Source organism: Physeter macrocephalus, chromosome 1, assembly GCF_002837175.3.
Source record: "Physeter macrocephalus isolate SW-GA chromosome 1, ASM283717v5, whole genome shotgun sequence".
NCBI lineage: Eukaryota > Metazoa > Chordata > Mammalia > Artiodactyla > Physeteridae > Physeter > Physeter macrocephalus.
This window is the reverse complement of record NC_041214.2, coordinates 79738167-79761217: the sequence shown is the minus strand read 5'-3', so window position 1 is coordinate 79761217 and position 23051 is coordinate 79738167.

Sequence of the window (23051 nt, the reverse complement as noted above, 5' to 3'; positions counted from 1 at the left end):
AAGCATCTGTAACAGCCCTGGACCACAAGGAACAGTATCATCAGTGAACCAGAAACTTGAAGACATGTTTTCAGGGAATGATGCAGAAAGGGTGAGATTGAGAAACGTCTTGCCCAACTAGTTGTATGTGAAAAGAGGGCCTGAGAGAAAAGTGAGTAAGAGCCCTGCCAGAATCTGCAAAAATCCACCAAATGGAGCAGGAGAGCTAGGGGTAAGGGCAGGTCCTGGTAGGGTTTGGGCGGGGAGGGGTTGGTTGGAATCCAGCAAAGGAGAAAGGAAAGATGTGATAGAAGGGAAGTTGTGGAAAACAGTGGAGGTAATCACTGTAAACATAGTTATGAAACAATGTAAAGGTATAAAATAATTCTTGAGAGATAAGATACTCAATGCAAAAATGTAATAATCTGTATAACTTAATGATACTAGATGAGTTTTGTTGAGTAGCTATGTGCAGACTCTTCACATGCATTATCTCATTTAATCCTGATATAATAACAGTGTAGTAGATCCCATAGTTATATCCACTTAAAGGATGAAGAAACCTAGGCTCAAAGAGAGCTTGACCAAAACCACACAGCACCAAAATGTTACCCAGGTTGGTCTGACTCTGAAGCCCAGGCTTTTAATAATTACAGTATGTTTCCTCTTACATGATTCCAACAAAAACCAAGGGGCTCATGAGATGAGCAGAGAATTAGGTGTTAGGAAACTTGTATTTTCAGAACTACTGTACACACCATGTGATATTATTCTCAGTTTTCCCACACAAAAATGAAAGTGTAATGTGATTAGAGCACTTCTTTAAAATCCATCCCAGCTCAAATAGTTTGTGAAGTTGACCCCCAGTAGACTCTTTCAGGAATGATATTTCCAGGGTTTATTGTTTTGTTGTTTTTTAAAGGTTTGCACTTGATGGATGATGGTGAACAGGTGCTATCAGGTTCTAACCACATTTAATTCTCACTTAGCATTTTCCAGAGTCAGGGTGCAGGTACAGTTGAAAAAGTGCCCTTGAAAATTGTTGACCCCTCCCATCCAACAATTCCAGATAAACCTCCACCCTCTCCTGTGGCATCTCCCTGGCATTTCAGTTAAAGGGAAGATGCAGAGGGATGTGATGCAAATCAAGTGACAAAGCCCTTGGAAGGTGTCCCCCCCAGGACTCGCATGGTCCTTGGAGTGTTGCAGAGCAGCCCCACCATTCACATGCCAGCCCTAAGGCTGTGTGTTCAAGGCTAGGAGGCAGCTGGAAGCTCAGAGGGCTTATGGACATGCCACGACCTCACCAGCAAGGAAAGCAGCAAGCACCTACAGATTCCTTACTTCAAGTCATAAGCCCCGAGAACCCCCTTGTACTTCACCCCTACCTCATTCTGTCCACCTATTCCATTTCAGAGACCTAAAGTTTTTCTATTCACTAAGACATTTTAAATCTAGTGCCTAGGGTCTACAGATCAGCTTTAAAGTAACCGCCAAAAGAATTTCATTGCTCCTCTCCAGCTCCTCCTGTTAAAGCAAATCCATTTTTTAGAGCCTAATTCAAATGCCACCTTTTCCAAAACTTTCCCTGATTCTCCCAGTCACAATTTCTCTCTCCTCTGACCCCAAGGGTCACTTTGTGGTTTTCTGAAGTACCACAGTCACTTAATGATTATTTTTATCTTGTGGGTTATAGTTACAATGCCAACAATGCACTAAGTTTCAGGAAAACTAGGATCTTGTTTTACTCACCTTTATATACCTACCACCTAACACATGCCCTGGCACATAGCATGCTTATAATGTGTTCAAATGAAGTGAACAAAGACAGAGAAGGGAAGATACAGAATTCTTAGAAGCAAAGAAGATAGACATAAGGAAAGATAAATGCAGGCAAGAGAGAGACAAAGAAGCAAAGAAATAAGTTTAAAAAGACAAAAAAATATTGGAAATGGATAAATGTAGAGGAAGGAGAAAGAAGGAGCAAAGAACTCCACCTTGGTGACACCCAGGCAGCTCAGGTGAACAGCTTCTGCTCAGCAGTGAGACCTGTATTCCATGGACCTCACAGGATGTAAGCTGCTAGACTGACACTTCTGGATGAGATGTGGAGCTGTAATGAGTGGTGGAACAGGAGGAGGATCACAGGGATGTGCTGAGGGTTGAAGAGCTCACAACCATCTGTCACCTTTGAGGATTTAATGAAAACCCTCTTGATCCCAGCCTGACTTCTTCAAGCTTCATCTAATTTCAGCACCTTATTCCCAAGCAATAAACACTGGTTGTCACAACCATACCACTATACTGCTGGGACACTAGCGATCTCAGCCCATGGCTACCTTCAGCAGATTGAAATTTTAAAAGTTAGTGAGGGGTCAGTATTTGTCACATTAGATAAAGAAATTTGTCTCAAGGTACAGTAGAAGTAGGTAGGATGGATAAATGAATGCATCAACCAACCAATTCCCTTACGCCCTTCCTGCTGCACACCTGAGCATTATTTCCTCCCAAGGGATCTCTCGGAGTCCACTGCCTTGATGAACTAAAGATGGGGGTTTGATATCAAAATCTATCTGGATAAATGGTGAATTGGCTAAACTAGCTCATTAAAAGCAGTGAGCATGGAAAATGGGGGAAAAGTTTGAACAGAATGACTTGCTTACCCAGTAATATCAGATGGAGAGGGACCATTCTGAGTATAACTCACTGCTGAGTGGTTTGTCATATGTTCTGGGGGATGGAGATGAAGTGGAAGGTGGAAAGAAAATAAAAGCACTAGTTCACTAATCATTGTGTTGAACACTGAGGCACAGCATCATGGTTGCAGTGCCCAGTGACCAAATATAAAACACAAAGAAGAAGGGTGTTCTCCCCCATGGAATGCCATGGAGCTTTGGCACATGATAGCACCACTGCATCATGATCAACAATCCCAGTGGAGGCTGTGGTACCCAGGAGAGTATCAGCAATGCCCAGTGGGACAAGGTGGTACCTGATGGGAGATGATGGTTCCTGAGAAAAGATAGTAGTATCCAAAAGAAAGCAAGTAGCAAAAGGGAACAGCAATGAGGATGGTATGCAGCTGAAAAGTGACAATGCAGAATCATGAACAGCAGAATTCAGTGAAATGAACAGAATGAGTTTCAGCAGAGCCTGTGGTTGGCAGATAGAACAATGCCCCGCAGTAGAGTGTCAGGACAGAAGCAGGAAAACCACAGCTGCCCTGATAACTCCCAAAGATGATTGCTGGGGAAGTGGTTCCTTTATTAAACTGATACTGCATTTCCCCAAACTGTCGGGGGAGGAAGAATCTCCTCTTTGGGAGACACCGTTGAACCTAACAGTCTCTGGTTCTCATTCCTTGAGATCCACCCTCTGTATTGGTCAGGAACTAGCAGCCAACTTGAAACCATGAGAAAAAGGTCAAAAGCATTAGATGGTTGCTTATACTGACATTTCTGACTTATGTGAGGAAAATTAACTCCATTTTATTTAAGCCAGTGCTGGACAAGTTTATATTACAATTATACTATTTCCAACCTTAAAAATAAGGTCACTATCAGGACTTGCCCCAAACTTTCATTTAATCAAATTAGAATTCTGGTTGGAAATGGCAGCAACCTAAATGCTTGCGTTTATTTCCACTCCCTTCCCACACCACATAAAGACAAGATTAAAGATTTTTTTTTTTTTTTTTTTTTTTTTTTTTTTTTTTTTTGCGGTAAGCGGGCCTCTCACTGCTGGGGCCTCACCCGTTGCGGAGCGCAGGCTCCGGACGCGCAAGCTCAGCGGCCATGGCTCACGGGCCCAGGCGCTCCGCGGCACGTGGGATCTTCCCGGGCCGGGACACGAACCCGTGTTCCCTGCATTGGCAGGCGGACTCTCAACCACTGCGCCACCAGGGAAGCCCCAAGAATTTTTTAATTCAAATTTATTAGGACAGACAGAATGGAAAGTGAGACTACAGACATCAGGAGAATTTAAAACAATTTTGGAAAATAGAATTGGTTGTATCAGTATTTTTAAAAAGTAAATCATTAGTTGTCAGAAAACTGGAAGTGAAGTGCCTGCAGGTAAAAGCAGAATGCATCACTCACCTGAGGCATCAGCATCACCTGGAAGCTTGCTAGTACTGCAGATACTCTGGCCCACCACAGACCTAGTGAATAACAATCTCTGGGAGGGGGTGTCCAGATATCTGTGGTTCAACCGCCTCTTCAGGTGATTTTTATACATGCTAAGTTTGAAAAGCACTGCAATAAATAAGGTGTCAAAACCCAGAATTTGGGGAATTATAAGCCCCTGGTATCTCTGAGGACAGGGGTTCTGAGTGAGACTAAACCTCAGAAGAATTGGCTGAAAGCTTGTTTGAAGAGTAGTTAGAATCCCAGATTTCTTCTTTCAGTTCAAGCAGCCAGATAACCATACAAACAAGAAGTTTACTTTCAGAAAATGATGAAGTGGGTAGACTGAGGCAGAAGGACCAGAAATGGCTAAGGGTAAAAATGAGTCAACACACTCAAAACAGGAAGATTAGAGAAAAACCTGCTTGTTAAAGTGCCTTCTTTTCTCTCTTGGCCTCCAAAATGTTGAAAATCAAGTGTGTTGTTATCTCCCTCCCCAGGCAGGACTTGGGAGGACTCCTCTGTAGGTAGACTGAGTAGCCTACAAATACTGACATGATGGGGTAATCCCCCCCCCACACACAAAAAGGCTGCTTCTCTTGCTATCCAGCTACCCTACAGTGAGGCCCACCAGCCTACAAGCCCCACCAATACACTTCCAATCAGCATTTAGCACCTCTCTTAAATTGAAAAGGGAGCCAAAGGTCACAAGACATTTGAAGAAAAAATATAATGTGAAAGCCACAAAAGTGGACCAAAGGAAAATAAATGGAACTGAAGAAAGAAAGACAATGCAAGAAGCAGAGAAAAATGACTCAAAACTATCATCAATGCCCTCTGGAAAAAGAAAAGAGATATTGCATACATGAAACAAGAACAGAAAACTCTAAAAAGAGTACTCAAATCAAAAATCGTTCTTAGAAATTTTAACAGCCTTTAGGAGAAATTAAAATTGTAAGAAAAGAATTGGAAGGTAAAGTTGAGTAGATTTCTAAGAAATCAGAACAACAACAACAAAAAAAGAGAAAGGAACATAGGAGAGAAGAACTAAAGAAATTAGAGGATCAATCCAAGAGATTCAACTTTTTGAGAAACCTCCATATTACTTTTCATAGCAGCTACACCATTTTGCATTCCCACCAACAGTGTACAAGGGTTCCAATTTCTCTACATCCTCATCAACACTTGTGAGTTTTTTCACCAATAGCCATCCTGACAGGTTTGAGATGATATCACATTGTCATTTTGATTTGCATTTCCCTGATGATTAATCATGTTGAGCATTTTTAAGTATATCTGTTGGCCAATTGTATGTCTTCTTTGGCAAAATATATATTCAAGTCATTAGCCCAGTTTTTAATTGGGTTATTAGTTTTTTTTGCTAATTGAGTTGTAGGAATTCCTTATATATTTTGAAGATCAAACCCTTAACTACTATGTGATCCACCAATCCTACCTCTGGGTATTTATCCTCAAGAATTGAAATTAGAATCTCAAAGACATATTAGCACTTTCATGTTCATTGCTACACTATTCACAATAGCCAAGTTGAAGAAACAACCCAAATGTTCATTGATGAATGGATAAAGAAAATGTGGGATATACATACAAGGGAATACCATTCAGCCTAAAAAAAAAAGAAGGGAATTCTGCAATGTGTGACAACATGGAAGAACCTTGAGAAAATTATGCTAATGGAAATAAGCCAGTCATGGAAATGGTGCATGATTCCACTTATTTGAGGTATCTAAAATAATCAAATTCATAAAGTCAAAGAGTAGAATGGTGGTTGCCAGGGGCTAAGAGGAGGGAGAAATGGGTAGTTACTAATCAGTGGGCATAAAGTTTCAGTTAAGCAAGATGAATAGCTCTAGAGATCGCTGTACAACATTGCACCTGTAGTCAACAACAATGAATTATATTCTTAACAATTTGTTAAGAGGGTAGCGCTCATGTTAAGTGTCCTGACCACAGTAAAATAATTTTTTTAATCTAGGATTCAACATTTGAATAGTAAAATTTCCAGAAAAAGAAAATTACAGAAAGCCCAGGCGCTCCGCGGCACGTGGGATCTTCCCGGGCCGGGACACGAACCCGTGTTCCCTGCATTGGCAGGCGGACTCTCAACCACTGCGCCACCAGGGAAGCCCCAAGAATTTTTTAATTCAAATTTATTAGGACAGACAGAATGGAAAGTGAGACTACAGACATCAGGAGAATTTAAAACAATTTTGGAAAATAGAATTGGTTGTATCAGTATTTTTAAAAAGTAAATCATTAGTTGTCAGAAAACTGGAAGTGAAGTGCCTGCAGGTAAAAGCAGAATGCATCACTCACCTGAGGCATCAGCATCACCTGGAAGCTTGCTAGTACTGCAGATACTCTGGCCCACCACAGACCTAGTGAATAACAATCTCTGGGAGGGGGTGTCCAGATATCTGTGGTTCAACCGCCTCTTCAGGTGATTTTTATACATGCTAAGTTTGAAAAGCACTGCAATAAATAAGGTGTCAAAACCCAGAATTTGGGGAATTATAAGCCCCTGGTATCTCTGAGGACAGGGGTTCTGAGTGAGACTAAACCTCAGAAGAATTGGCTGAAAGCTTGTTTGAAGAGTAGTTAGAATCCCAGATTTCTTCTTTCAGTTCAAGCAGCCAGATAACCATACAAACAAGAAGTTTACTTTCAGAAAATGATGAAGTGGGTAGACTGAGGCAGAAGGACCAGAAATGGCTAAGGGTAAAAATGAGTCAACACACTCAAAACAGGAAGATTAGAGAAAAACCTGCTTGTTAAAGTGCCTTCTTTTCTCTCTTGGCCTCCAAAATGTTGAAAATCAAGTGTGTTGTTATCTCCCTCCCCAGGCAGGACTTGGGAGGACTCCTCTGTAGGTAGACTGAGTAGCCTACAAATACTGACATGATGGGGTAATCCCCCCCACACACACAAAAAGGCTGCTTCTCTTGCTATCCAGCTACCCTACAGTGAGGCCCACCAGCCTACAAGCCCCACCAATACACTTCCAATCAGCATTTAGCACCTCTCTTAAATTGAAAAGGGAGCCAAAGGTCACAAGACATTTGAAGAAAAAATATAATGTGAAAGCCACAAAAGTGGACCAAAGGAAAATAAATGGAACTGAAGAAAGAAAGACAATGCAAGAAGCAGAGAAAAATGACTCAAAACTATCATCAATGCCCTCTGGAAAAAGAAAAGAGATATTGCATACATGAAACAAGAACAGAAAACTCTAAAAAGAGTACTCAAATCAAAAATCGTTCTTAGAAATTTTAACAGCCTTTAGGAGAAATTAAAATTGTAAGAAAAGAATTGGAAGGTAAAGTTGAGTAGATTTCTAAGAAATCAGAACAACAACAACAAAAAAAGAGAAAGGAACATAGGAGAGAAGAACTAAAGAAATTAGAGGATCAATCCAAGAGATTCAACTTTTTGAGAAACCTCCATATTACTTTTCATAGCAGCTACACCATTTTGCATTCCCACCAACAGTGTACAAGGGTTCCAATTTCTCTACATCCTCATCAACACTTGTGAGTTTTTTCACCAATAGCCATCCTGACAGGTTTGAGATGATATCACATTGTCATTTTGATTTGCATTTCCCTGATGATTAATCATGTTGAGCATTTTTAAGTATATCTGTTGGCCAATTGTATGTCTTCTTTGGCAAAATATATATTCAAGTCATTAGCCCAGTTTTTAATTGGGTTATTAGTTTTTTTTGCTAATTGAGTTGTAGGAATTCCTTATATATTTTGAAGATCAAACCCTTAACTACTATGTGATCCACCAATCCTACCTCTGGGTATTTATCCTCAAGAATTGAAATTAGAATCTCAAAGACATATTAGCACTTTCATGTTCATTGCTACACTATTCACAATAGCCAAGTTGAAGAAACAACCCAAATGTTCATTGATGAATGGATAAAGAAAATGTGGGATATACATACAAGGGAATACCATTCAGCCTAAAAAAAAAAGAAGGGAATTCTGCAATGTGTGACAACATGGAAGAACCTTGAGAAAATTATGCTAATGGAAATAAGCCAGTCATGGAAATGGTGCATGATTCCACTTATTTGAGGTATCTAAAATAATCAAATTCATAAAGTCAAAGAGTAGAATGGTGGTTGCCAGGGGCTAAGAGGAGGGAGAAATGGGTAGTTACTAATCAGTGGGCATAAAGTTTCAGTTAAGCAAGATGAATAGCTCTAGAGATCGCTGTACAACATTGCACCTGTAGTCAACAACAATGAATTATATTCTTAACAATTTGTTAAGAGGGTAGCGCTCATGTTAAGTGTCCTGACCACAGTAAAATAATTTTTTTAATCTAGGATTCAACATTTGAATAGTAAAATTTCCAGAAAAAGAAAATTACAGAAAGAAATAATTTTCCAAAACTGAGAAACACAGATTTCTTGATTTAAGGGAACCAACAGGGGTGTGGCACATTAACTACAAAAGGAACCACAATAAGACATTATTATGAAATTTCAGAATAGTAGTAATAAAGAAAATATCCTAAAATTTTCCAGAGATGGGGAAAAGAGGTTATATACACAAGTTCAAGAATCAGTTAGTCATTGGATTTTTCCACAATCCTAGAAGCTAGCAAATTGAGTAAGGCCTCCAACATTCTGAGATAATATTATTTCCAACCTAGATGTTTATACCCAACCAATTTTTTAATTAAAATGAGGGAGGAATAGATATTTTCAGACATATGATGTCTCAAAATATTCTTTTCCTCTCATGGACTCATTCTCAGCAAGCTATCAGAAGAGGTGTTGCAACGAAAAACAAAACAAAACAAAACAAAACAAAGAGAGAGAGAGAGAGGAAGATTTGAGCATACAGGAAACAGATGATCTGACTCAGCAGAAAGAGGAAGGGAATTTTTAGTGTGATGATTTGGGGAAATCTGTTACCCTAAAAAGCAACCGAGGAAGGATTCCAAAGAGGAGCAATCCCTTCATGACAAGCAGATTGTAAGGCTTTGCTTCCAATGTCACAATCTAAAGTGTCCTTGTGTGGTTTCCTTTCAGGTGTTTCCAGGAGGTAGGAAACATTGAAGTCCATTATTGAGAGAAGATACGAGGTACATCAAGTTCATTTCTGAGGGCAGGGTATTTTCAGGTGGCTCACAATTAAGATGGGAACTAGGGAGACAACAAAGATTGAGATAACATGTATCACACAGGGAACAAGGAATCTTAAAAAATCATCCTTTATGTAGGCTATGAACTAGGACCACTTCTCTGGCTAAAAAAGGCTCATTGATAAGACAAAGATCAGGGAAGATTCACCATATAGATATTCAAAAGGAAATAGGCAGTAAGATAAATACCCACCATGGGAAATTTCTCACTGGCCACATTTCCCTCACATACTCCTGTCTCTAAAGCATCCAAAAAATCTCCAGCAAGTTATCATGGCTGGAAGTTGGAAACTGCAATTGACTAAACTTCAGCAAAGTAAGAATTTAGTTTGAGGACTTCTGGTTTGACGATGGGGCATAAGGTTTCCATTTTTTCCTTTCCTTGGAAATCAACCTAAAGCAACCAGTAGGATGAGAAGCAGAAATGCAAACTCTTCCTTCAAAGAAACTAGGAGGTTGCTAAAACCTCTAGTCACAAAACTAGAGGAAACAGGATGGGTTAGGGAGAACACTGGAATTCTATGAGAAGTATATGAGAAAGAGGAGAAGAGGATGCCCACAGCTACAGATCTCAGAAAGAGATCATAAAGTACATAAAGTACACTTTTTAAGGGCAGGTGCATACTCTGAGTTGCAAAATCTAATTTTTTTGTAACTGAAGGGATATAGTGTACAGACAATGTCAGGTTCCCTGGACCTGGTTTTGATGTAACAAGTGTAGAAGGCAAGGCTGAATTACACTGGCAAGACATATGTGGTTGGGGGAGAAGAGAGACTTGCAAAGTGAAAACCCCCATAGCTGCCTTTTTCCAATATTGGGAAGAACTAAAGGCTGTAAAAACTCATTAAACCCCCTTAAAATCCAGAATCAAAAGAAAACTTCTGCTCACTTAAAATGGAGGCCTGGACCCACCTGCATATGAATCTCCTGGAAATAAATATCTGATGCAGAAAAAACTCACCTCTGTCAAAAATGAGGTCACCAAAAGGAACTGCAAAGATCTATACAAAGATCCTGTTAAAAACAAGTGAGGAAGGGACTTCTCTGGTGGCGCAGTGGTAAAGAATCTGCCTGCCAATGCAAGGAACATGGGTTTGATCCCTGGTCTGGAAAGATCCCGCATGCCGTAGAGCAACTAAGCCCATGCGCCACAACTACTGAGCCTGCGCTCTAGAGTCCGCAAGCCACAACTACTGAGCCCACGTGTCACAACTACTGAAGCCCGTGCACCTAGAGCCCGTGCTCCACAACAAGAGAAGCCACCGCAATGAGAAGGCTGCGCATCACAACAAAGACCCAATGCAGCCAAAAATAAATAAATAGATAAATAAATAAATAAATTTATTTAAAAAGAAAGAAAACAAGTGAGGAAAAGAAAAAACAAACAGGATGTGAAAGACATCTATCAGGGAAAAAAGTTGCTTTGGACAATTTGAAAACTGTAAATATTTCACCATGAAATTTTAAAAAATAAAAGAAGATTTGATTGCAAAATTGCAAGGACACACAATGTCCCAGGAAAAAGTAACACAGAGACATACTATAAACCAATGCTACTGAACTTCAAAGACAAAAAATTCTTTGGGGAACTATGCAAAAATACTAAATCATTTTCAAAAGAGAAATATAAGGCTGATCTCAGATTTCCAAAGAGCAAATTTTCCACAACAGAAAATGGTGGTGCAGTGCTTATAAATCCTCAAGAGAAATTGTAACCAAAGAATATTTAAAACCCTCAAAACATCACTCAAGTGCAAAGGCAAAAAATAAACATTTGAACATCTGATGAGCCCTTCTTGTAGAAAATACTAGACAAACTTCCGTCAGCCAACAGATATATGAGAAAGACAACCATAAGACTGGCATTGCGACTGATCCACTTTACTGTAGGACAAAGATTAAAGCAAATGCAGGGATTATGGTAACAACGCAAAATGTAAATGTAATAATCCTGACTATATGGGAACAACATATATAACAGATTTGAGAAAAGATTTGGGAGAATAAATAGGTACTAATATTTGCTGAATTCACTCATACTTTATAGCAAGGGGTCAAAAGATATCATTGGAAGCTGATAAATCAAGTAAAAATAATGGAAGTTTATTTAGCAATACAAAGGTAAATGCTAAGAAAAATGGCAACTAAAATTGAATGGAGGGGTAAAAGGAAAGCAAAAGAAAAATACTAATTTGTGATTGCTCACAGTGTGGAGTTAGATTCTGTCTAGACAGACATAGGATTAAAGGTTTTAAGTTACAGTTATAACAATAATCTTTAGATCAAAAAGAAATAATTTTCAAAGTATTACAATAAACAAACACATTCAAAAAAATTACAAAACACATTGCACGGTAGAAATTAAAATACTAAAACACAAAATTAAATAATATGACAGAACTAAGCTAAAACGTTTGCTCTGTGAAAGACTGTAAGAGGATGAAAAGACAGCTACAGAATGAGAGAAAAGTATTTGCAAAACACGTATCTGACAAAGAGCTACTATTTAGAATATATTTTTAAAACTCTCAAAATGCAACAGTAAAATAAGGACAGGTTGGTAAAAGGTAACCAACTTTCAGTTATAAGATGAATAAGGTCTGAGGATCTGATGTATAACATGCTGTCTATAGTTGATAACACTGTGTTGTATCACTGAAATTTGCTCAGAGAGTAGAATTTAAATATTCCCACCCCCCTCCCCCCCAAAAAGGTAAATATGTGATGGATGTGTTAATTAATTCAACGAGAGGAAAACTTTCACAATATATATTAAACCATTTTGTTGTACACCTTAAATATCTTACAATTTCATACCTATCAGAATAACTAAAATTAAAAATTGGTGACAACACCAACTGCTGGTGAGAATGCAGAGAAACTGGGTGACTCGTAACTTGCTGTTGGGAATATAAAATGGTATGGCCACTCTGGAAAGCAGTTTTTCAGTTTCTGAAAAACTGAACATGCGTTTACCATGCAATTCAGCAATTGCATTTCTGGGCATTAATCACACAGAAACCTGTACACAAATGTACACAGCAATTTCATTCGTAAAGGCCAAAAACTGGAATCAGCCCAGATGTCCTTCAGCTGGTGAATAGTTAAATAAATTGTGGTATATCCATCATGGAATACTACTCAGCAACAAAAAGGCACAAACTACTGATACAGGAAACAATGGGGATGAATCTCCAGAGAATTATGCCGAGTAAAAAAGTGCCAGTCCCAAAAGGTTACATACTGTTTCCGTTTATATTACAATCCTGAAATTACATGATTATATATAGAAATGGAGAACAGATTAGTAGTTATCGTGGATTAAAGATGGAGTGGGGATAGGTGGAAAGTGGGTGTGACCATTAAGGAGCAACAGAAGGGATTCTTCTGGTGATGGAAATGTTCTGTATCTTGACTACATCAATTTCAATATCCTGGTTGTGATATTATAGTATACTTTTGTAAGATGTTACCTTTGGGAAAAACTGGGTAAAGAGCACAGAGGATCTCTGTGTATTATTTCTTACAACTGCACATGAATGTATGTACAATTATGTCAAAATATAAAATTTAATTGTTAAAAAGCAGATAGAAGGTATTTTTTTGCCTTCAGAATTACTGACAATGGATACAGTGGAGTTGTTAACATTTGATACACAAGTTATTTCAAGGCAACAATTTATAAAACCACATTTTGATGGCATCATTTGAGTAACAGCTGCAGTTGGTTAGTAATATGTAGCATCAACTGGTCACATCATTTATCAACACTAAGTCACCAAGACTTAAAAAAAATCACAACCCATAAGCATTATAGAATTCATTACTAAAACTAAGAGAATTACTTGGAATGGTATTTTTAAATCTCACATTAACAACAAATAAGGTTTTTTTTTCCTAACATCTTTATTGGAGTATAATTGCTTTCCAATGGTGTGTTAGTTTCTGCTTTACAACAAAGTGAATCAGCTATACATATACATATATCCCCATTATGACAGACTCTAGGTCCATCCACCTCACTACAAATAACTCAGTTTCGTTTCTTTTTATGGCTGAGTAATATTCCATTGTATATATGTGCCACATCTTCTTTACCCATTCATCTGTCGATGGACACTTAGGTTGCTTCCATGTCCTGGCTATTGTAAATAGAGCTGCAATGAACATTGTAGTACATGACTCTTTTTGAAACAGATAAGGGTTTGAATGTCTTAGCCTGCAAAAGGAAATCAGATCTATAAAGAAAAATTTTTTAAAAATATTTTGTTCACTATTTCAAGTGACTGGAATGCTTTATTTCAATCAAAAAAAGTAAAAGTAGAAGATTGACATATCTTTTAAATACATTTAAAAGTAAAAGTCCTTAAACTGCAAGAAAATAAGATCAATCTCGTTAAATGAAGGAAATTATGGTGAGATTTAACAAAGTTAAATCATGTTAATCTCATTTACTGACACCTTTCAAAATTTCCATCTTTGCTTGAGTTAAATAAGGATAGGCTTTTTTTTAATCTGATGAATTCTGACAACCTAAAACAATGATCCTCAAACTCAGAATTGTCTACTCACATGATTACTAAAATGCAGATTCTTAGGCACCCAGTCCACCCCTGAGATTCAGAGTCATGGGTTTTTTGGTTTGTTTGCTTTTTTTCTTTTTAACAACTATCCTAGGGATTTTGATTAAGTGGTGTAAACTTTTTAAAGAAATATAATTCAGTAAAATTCAACCGTTATGTATTGGATTGGGCTCGCAATTCTTTTATGAGTCAAGTTGGGGGTATGTAATTATTAACCATATCTTCTTAATCAATAAGAAAGTGACTTTTTAAAAATTAATATTTTTGGGGCTTCCCTGGTGGCGCAGTGGTTGCGCGTCCGCCTGCCGATGCAGGGGAACCGGGTTCGCGCCCCGGTCTGGGAGGATCCCACGTGCCGCGGAGCGGCTGGGCCCGTGAGCCATGGCCGCTGGGCCTGCGCGTCCGGAGCCTGTGCTCCGCAGCGGGAGAGGCCGCAGCAGAGGGAGGCCCGCATACCACAAAAAAAAAAAAAAAAAAAAAAAAAATTAATATATTTTTTAGCAGTTCTAGCTTTACAGAAAAATTGAGGGTAAAATGTCCCTATATCCCAGTTTCCTCTATTATTAACATGTTGCATTCACGTGGTACATTTGTTACAATTGATGAGCCAGTACTGGAAAGTGACTTTGAAATGACATGTCCAAGGCTGCAAGTGTCTGGGTTTCTGCTGGGAACCAAGCCACACCCACACCCTCACTTGAACAAGCTTCCTGGTACTTTCTCTTGAAAGATGTTCTATACAGATTAATACCATAATGACTGTAATTGTTCTGTGCCAGTATCTGAACACCGGTGGCAGCAGGACACATTCGACTAAGCACTTTGGTTGGTGCCTGGGATGGTTGGTATTTATCCTGGCTCCATCTGATATTTCCAGATTTGTATGATGATTAGATTTAAAGATCTATGTGATTAATCCACTTGTGATTATGTAAAAACAACATCAGACAACATTTGCAGGATACCTGTTCTACTGTTGTATGATGTAATCGGTGTAATTAGGAAGGGTTTTATATCTACAATTCAAACTTTCATATCCACTTGTTTGGAAAGAAGATACACTTCTTATAATAGCATCTTCAACTACAAATATGTTTGAAAAAGGTTTTGATTGTATCATTGCAGTTACCGCAAAGATGAGCAAGAGGTAAACTGCTAACAGGTAACAGAGGAGATTGGACGTTCCTTTAAATAGAACTGAATTGGCATAGATACTGCATTAGCAGGAATCTTATTTTGTCACTATTATTTTTAAATAAAGTACGTTTAAAATTTAGTTGCCTAAGAAATCTGTGATATGAGCATATCATCTTGACTCCCGGCATTGTGATCGAGGAAGAGGCTGATGAGAGGAAGAGCTGATGAGAGCCTGGCGGTTGCTCAACGGACGAGAGGGCGCCTTCTCGCTTGTTGAGGGCTTCTGGCCCTCACCTGCCAAAGTGTGAGAATCTTTTACTGGTTTATCTAACACATGAGTATTAGTCCCTGTCGTGTGCCAAGCGCCCTTGCCGGGCGGCGGACTGGCCCTGCGGCCAAACTGAGAACAAACGAAGACTAGGAACCCCGCGGCGTCCCAAAGCGCATGACACCCCGGAATCCCCCCGCCCTCCGGCTGCTCCTCAGAGGGGCGTGGCCGAACGTGCGGGCGGGGGTGGGGCTTGTCGCCCGGGAAACCACGGGCAGAGCCTCAGTGCTCTTCCAGGCCCCAGTTTCGGTTGAACTGTTGCAGGTGGACGCCCTGGGCCGTTGCTGCCCCCGGACGCCAGTGGGGGAAGAAGGATCTCTGAGGCTCAAGTGCACTGAGGCCCCAGCCGCCCTTTGCGACGCTGCCGCGGGCTTCGGGAGCAATAAATGTGGTTTGGGTTGGTTTCGTCCAGACCTGGTGGTGCCTCGGTCAGGGTGGCCAACAGGCCCGGCCCTAATCTCCTACGTCTCGAAGTCTGCGTGCCCCTCGTCTGGAGAAGCAGAAGCGCGGACGCCGGAAAGAACCGCTGCTGGCCGTGGGGAAGAAAGTTCCCTCCTCGTCCTCGGCCTGGGCCGCCCAAGTAAGGTCGGTGGCTACAAACCACGCCACAGCTCAGACTCCCATACTAGTGGTAGCTTCTGGAGGGCACTCATCGTCACCACCTGTTTCTGGCTTGGAGAGTTGGAAAGTTGACTATGACATAGCTTTGAAGGGATTCCTGCTCAGGCCCGCAGGTCACCTTTGTAGGTGTCAGTCTGTTGTTGCCCAACTAGGGTCCACAGAAGCTTGACCTTATGAACATCCGGCATGTGAGTGACACTGATTAATCAGTGGTTTAATCAACAAAGGCACGTGTATTACCTACCTACTTTATCCCCTCACTACCTCTTCCCAAGGGGTTCTCACGGGCTCAGAAACTCTTCCACAGGGAAATCAGCTCTGACCACCTAGAGGTGGGATAAGGAAGGTGGAAGGGAGACGCAAGAGGGAGGGGATATGGGGATATACATATGCATATAGCTGATTCCCTTTGTTTTACAGCAAAAACTAACACAACACTGTAAAGCAATTATACTCCAATAAAGATGTTAAAGAAAAAAAAAAACTTTGCCAGTAGATAATGATTTATCCAGTAGATAATAAAGAGATAATGGAGTCTCTTTTAAGGTCCAGTTCCTCAAGGGTAGTCCAGGGAATCTCACCACTTCCCTGCTTCCTCCAAAGACATAAGCCTCAACCAGGACCAGCTTCGTAAAGGGCCAACCTGTGCAGTCACAGGGCTCCAGGCTCAGAAGGACACCGTGATCAGAGGGCCCTGTGCTTGCTTTAATGCTCTGTAGTCGAAATCTTAGAATTCTTCATTCTTGAACAAAGGGCCCCCATTTTCATTTTTCACTGCGCCCAGCCAAATATGCACCAACTCTCCTCTTTTCCCAAAGGCTTTCTTTGGTGACATTCAATTATACAAAAATATAATTACAAGGGTTCTTCTCTAGACCTCTCAGTAGCTACTAAGACATCCGGAGACAGAGGAGGGATGATTATACTGACTAAACTGAGAGTTGTTGAAATATTGAGACCTTTGTGATCCAGTGCTCACCCTCCACTCCTCCTCATATTTTAGGGTCTTTGAAGAATGTGCAAAATGTGGAAATGCCACACCTCTGAGGGCAACAACGTTTGGCTCCTTGCCTAAGGAGAGAAACAGGTAAGGAATCAGCTAATTGTGTATCGATGGGTGGGTGCTCTGGGACTGTTTTTACAGGTGCCCTGGAAGGGCTGGTGCAGGTGGGTGTGGGGGAATGCAGAGAGCAGAGGCTGCATTGTTTGACGTGGTTCAGAGGAAGTAAGAGACTTGGAGAAGGAGATTCTAAAGCTGGGCCATCCAATTCTGTAGCCACAAACTACAGGTGGCTCCCGCGCACTTGAAGGGTGGCTGTCTGAAATACAGTATGCTCTAAATGTGCAAAGAACTCGAGATTTCAAAGTCTCACTTTTTATAGTAAAATATTATACTTTTTAAAATAAATTGCATGTTGAAATGATATTTTGGATATATTAAGCATTAACATGAATTGCACTTGTTCATTTTTACTTTTTAACGTGATTAGTGGAGAATTTTATATGTGTGCTCATGTTACATTTCTTTTGGAGAGCTCTCTTCTAAAGATTTTAGAGTATTGGAAACTGTCTACTTTAAAAGTTCAGAAAATGCTGCCTCTCCTCAAGAAACTCACATTTCCCTTCATCTCCCAGAAAGTACACCTACCTGCCATTGCCCTGTCACCCACATCACCTGCAACTAACCCAGTAGCCTTGAACTAAAGGCCTCAGCATTTAAAAAACTACAGCCTAACCATAAGTAATCTAGAATTTCAGAATTATAGTCACTTTTACAGGAAAGAAAGGGTCAAACTTCTGTCAGCTGTTGCCACTAGAATCAATTCAGGTGCTTGTAGAGCTATGTCTGCTACTTTGGCTCTTTAACTGTTCAGACTGGCAGAAGCAAATTATTGAAAACCTGTGGAGAAGGGAAGGAAGAAGTAAGAGGGGGAAGGTAGTCACCTCCCCAACCTTCACTCCAAGTAATTATGTTGTTACAGATTATGGGATTACAGCAGCCTTGGCCTGACTTCTTTTTGTCTGTCATACCACCTTAAAAAGCAACTAGCTCAGGGCTTCCCTGGGGGCGCAGTTGTTGAGAGTCCGCCTGCCCATGCAGGGGACACGGGTTCATGCCCCGGTCCGGGAAGATCCCACATGCCGCGGAGAGGCTGGGCCCGTGAGCCATGGCCGCTGAGCCTGCGCGTCTGGAGCCTGTGCTCCGCAACGGGAGAGGCCAAAACAGTGACAGGCCCGCGTACCGGGAAAAAAGAAAATCATTTAAATCTCTTTATAAGATATTTGACTTAAAAACAAGAACAGTGTTCAACCAGCTCTGGTGAAGAAATTGCCTGGTGCTCTGGTCTGAAGTATAGGTAAGAATGGAAGGTTATCTGTAAATTTAAGCTCTCACTTGAGCAACTCCCTTTAGTTAGGAAAGGTACAATGGGTGGACTCCAATATCTTAATCTCCAGTGTTTTGAATGGCTCTTAAAAGCAGTGTGGTGAGTGAAGATGTTAGCTCTAAACCAACGTGTATTAGATGCTGGTCTTAACCCGTCTTTCTAGAGCCTCTCGTTCACTGGAAAGTAGCTCCAAATGTGTACGTAAGAGAGCTGAGGCCTGGGCCTCAGATTGAGATTCTCAATATCACTGGATTGCCTCAAACTTCTGTGAAAGGGGTCTGCCCAACAGCCGTGGTGGTAGCAGAGCATTTGCTGACATTCTCCCATCCTTTGGTATGCCTTCCATGGCATGGTTCAGTTTGTTTTCATATTGCCCACATTTTCCAGAGTGATTCAGTTTTAGGTTTGTGTCTTCCACTGAATGATTTGGCTTCATTTGTGAGCTACTTGACCCAAGAGTTTGCTTTGCCCACCCACTGCTTACTCCTTCAACTATGAGGCTTACTCTCAGCTGTTGTCTTGAAGTACTTTGCCTCATGAGCTACACTATCTGACCAAAGCCCAGAACCTGGATCTCCACAACCTTAGACACCTGTGGATGACTGAAATGAGACTCTGTCCCATCAGTGCGGGAGGACCTACCATCACATGGACATGTCTAGACAAGAGAAAGCTTTAAGCAGAAAAAGCCTTGGCAAATTGAGTTGGTGAGAATCTAGCTCAAAATACTGCCTGAGCTTCTGAGGCTTCCACGATCTCACCCAACTTGCAGAGGCCAAACTTCTGTGTACCTTTCAACCATGATTAAGTCAGCACTCCAAGATAGGATTGAGGTGTCTTCATCAAAAAATGTGAAATATTTGGGAATCCCTGGAAGTGATGCCTTGGAGAGAATAACTTGGAATTCTGGACTTTTTACAATTTCCAGGAGGTTGAAGCCCGAGCGTTGCCCCTGGTACCAAGTAAGATATCTATCAAATAGATGTGTACTAAGAGCTTAGTCTTGTCCTGATCTTTGACTTTTGGCAGTGAAGTTATCCTGGCTTATAGTTTTCTTTGTTAGAAATTTTTAACTACAAATTCAATGTTTTTAATAGATATAGGACTATTTAGGTTATGTGCTTAAGTGAGCCTTGGTAGCTTCTGCCTTGAAAGGATTTGTTTCATCCAAGTTTTTGAATTTGGCATGAGCATGCATTGTTGATGATGTTGTTTTATTCTTTTATTTTTTTGATCTGTCTTAAAAGGTCAATTTTTCCTTCATATCTGAAAGACATTTTCCCTGGGCATGGTATTCTGGGTTAACAGTATTTTTCCTTCATTGTTTTAAATATGTCACTCCATTGTATTCTGGGTTGCATGGTGTCTAAGTCCCCCCCACTGTAATTCTTAATTTTGTTCCTGTGTATCGTATCTTTTTTCTGTGGCCACCTTCAATATTTTCTTTTTAACTTTGGTTTTCCAGCAGTTTGAGTATGATGTGTCAGGGTGTATATTTTTAAATTTTTATCATGCTTGAAAATATTTGAGTTTCTTGGATCTGTGGTTTGGTGTATATTGTTGTTTTTTTTTTTTTTTTGAAGATTCAGCCATTCTTTCTTCATATATTACTTCTGCTATTCTCTCTCTTCTTCTGGAATTCCAAATCTCTGCTGAAATTTCCTATCTGTTCAGCCATGTTTTCCACTAGAACCTTTAGTATATGTGATTATTAATGTGTTAAAGTTATTTTAAATTTCCTCTCTCATAGTTCCAACACCTAAGTTCACACTGAATCTGGTTCTGTTAATTGCTTTCTCTCTTGCCCTTGGGTTTGGGGTTTTTTTTTTCCCTCCTTTTTATATGTCTCATATACCAGGCATCTTGTGTAGAAGAGGAGAGATTATGGTAAAGAGAACGTATGCCTCAAAATAAGCATGTTTCTTCTGCTAGGTCAGTAATGTGGTGTGTTGAATCAATCCAAACAGTAGTTAAGGTGGGTTTGGTTTTTATTGTTCCACCTTCAGTACATGATTAGTTTTGATTTCCTCTAGTGTTACCTTATGCTTAGGGTGTGGGCTGCAGAGTTAGAGGGATTTTCTCAATGTTCCTGTTTCACTCTCAGCTTCCAGCCTTTCCTCTGAATCTGCATCTCGAAGGGATCTCTCTCCATGCTTTTGCCTTTCCTCTTGCTTGTTACTTGATGCTTGCTAGCTTGGGAGTGGGGGCCAGAGGACTCTTAGTCATTCTGGCCCAGCCTCTCTTAGGCAAGCCTTGTATTCTTAGGCCTTGAGAGTGGGGCTTTCTCAGACTTTCAGTTTCCCTGTGACAGACAAAATTTCTGCCTTGCATCTTTTGTGAGTCTTGAGAAGATGAGAGTCTCCTGACCCTCTTGTAGTGTAGGAGCCCTCTAACTGTAATGGCATGGGATCCTGGGCCAAGATGTTTCCTTCCCCTCCAGTAGGAGTTGTTTGTCCTTCCCTACTCCCACCCTTACTCAGTATCAAAGGTCCCTGGAGGCAATAGGGCTTGTTCTCCCTACCCCAGTGGCTATTATTTATAGGTAAGGAAGGGTCTGGGCAGGACTTTTACCTTTCTACAGTGGGAGCTTTCTGCCCTCCAACAGGCCTTCACCACCAAGAGAGACTCTCTCTGGTCTCTTGCTTTGTCCTAAATCTTTCTTATCAGTACCCAGTAGAGAGCATGGAGAAGAGGCTGAAATTGGGAGCAAACTCACTTTTTGTCTGAGGCTCCCAGGGGTTCTATACTCTCATGCTAGTCCACACTTGGCCTTTAGCAATTTATTAACAATTTTAGCTGACTTCTTAGCACCTTGTGTTGTACTTGATGTCTCTTCTTTTGTGCCTACAGCCTATCTGTCTGTGGTGGGGCCGGTCTTTCCCTGAATTTCAGGCTACTTGATTAGTCTGCAACCCTAGCTAGGGTGACCAACCATCCCAGATTGCCTGGGACTGAGAAGTTTCCCAGGACAGGAGACTTTCAGTACTAAACCCGGGAAAGTCCACTTGGTCACCCTAACCTCAGATCTCTGATAGGTTTAAGAAAAGGTATTTTGTAATTTTTCTAGTTGTTAAGGTGAGACCGATGCTCCTTCTAGATTTCTACATCTTCGGCAGAAGCCAAATTACTGAAATATTTATGCGTGTTGAATCTGAACAAAAATGGTTCTTGAGATAGTAAGAAGCCATATGGGGAAACATCTGTTTCTTACTAAGGCAGAGGGGTTCTTGTGAAATCTTCCCTAAAATAGAGAATAAGAAAAATAAGTTTAGTCTCTGCCATTCTTTTGTTTGCCAGGAGCAGACTTATCTGATTACTTAAATGAACTCTAGTTGAGGAGGTAGATTCACATCTGTTCTTTCCACAAACTCTGTTCGTCATTTAGCTAGCACCATATTAGGACTTTACTCCCCTTCAGGCAAGCATCTCCTATAGATTTTTGAGTGAAACTTAAAAAAAATCTTTATGATCTTTTGTTGATGAGGAAGAAAACTGAGTATAACAATAAGCTTTCTACAAGAAGAATATTGACCATCTCTGGGTAAATGTGTATGTGTGCATGCACATGCATGTGGAACTTTGCTATCAAATGTCTGGGGACATATTTGATTTACATTGCTATGGGTGGTACATCTGGGTTTGGTGTTTTTGTTTCAGATAGCATGGGAGCCAGGAGTGTTTATGATCCCTAAAGCCAGCATTAATGGTTATATGGTACATAGTTTCAAGGCAATGCTCTGTATTTTGTGTAATAAGGAAGGCTCTATCATTTTCTCAGTTACTCTTTTGAGTATCCTTGAGCATCCGGCAGAAATACTTATGGCCTCTTGATGAGCTTGTAAGCTGTGTATGTGATATCTTCCTATTAAATGTTCGAGATAGTTTGATTAGTATAGTAAAAACACAAATCGTAAGACTAGGAATATATATAATCTCAACAGCTATGCGGTTTATATGGCTATAGATAGAATTATTATTATAGTAATAGCTACGACTTGCATGTTTATTATATGTCAGTCATTATTCTGAGAGTTTTACATGCATTAACGTATTGAATCCTCACACAGAAAAAATTCATAATGATAACTTCATAATTATGATGCCAGCTATTACTATCCACATATTACAGATTAGTAAAATGAGAAACAAAGAGGTTTAATAGTGTGTTCAAGATCACACTGATAGCAAGTGGTGGCATTGGGACTTGAGCCCATGCAGTCTGTTTCCAGAGTTCTTTTAACCACTATGACAGCGGTCAAAGACACATAAAAACAAAAAAGAAAACAAACAAATAAAAGAACCATAAAATAAACCAAACTGAAGAAAAACAAACACAGATACAGAGAACAGAGTAGTGTTTACAAGAAAAGGGAAGGGGGAAAGGGTGAAATGGGTAAAAGGGGTCAACTGTATGGTGACAAATGGAAACTGAACTTTTGATGGTGAGCAAGCTGTAGTGTATACAGAAGTTCAAATGTAATTTTGTAACTATGAAACCTGTATTATAAACCAATGTTACCTCAATAATTTTTTTAACATCTTTATTAGAGTATAATTGCTTTACAATGGTGTGTTAGTTTCTGCTTTACAACAAAGTGAATCAGTTATACATATACATATGTTCCCATATCTCTTCCCTCTTGCGTCTCCCTCCCTCCCACCCTCCCTATCCCACCCCTCTAGGTGGTCACAAACCACCTAGCTGAT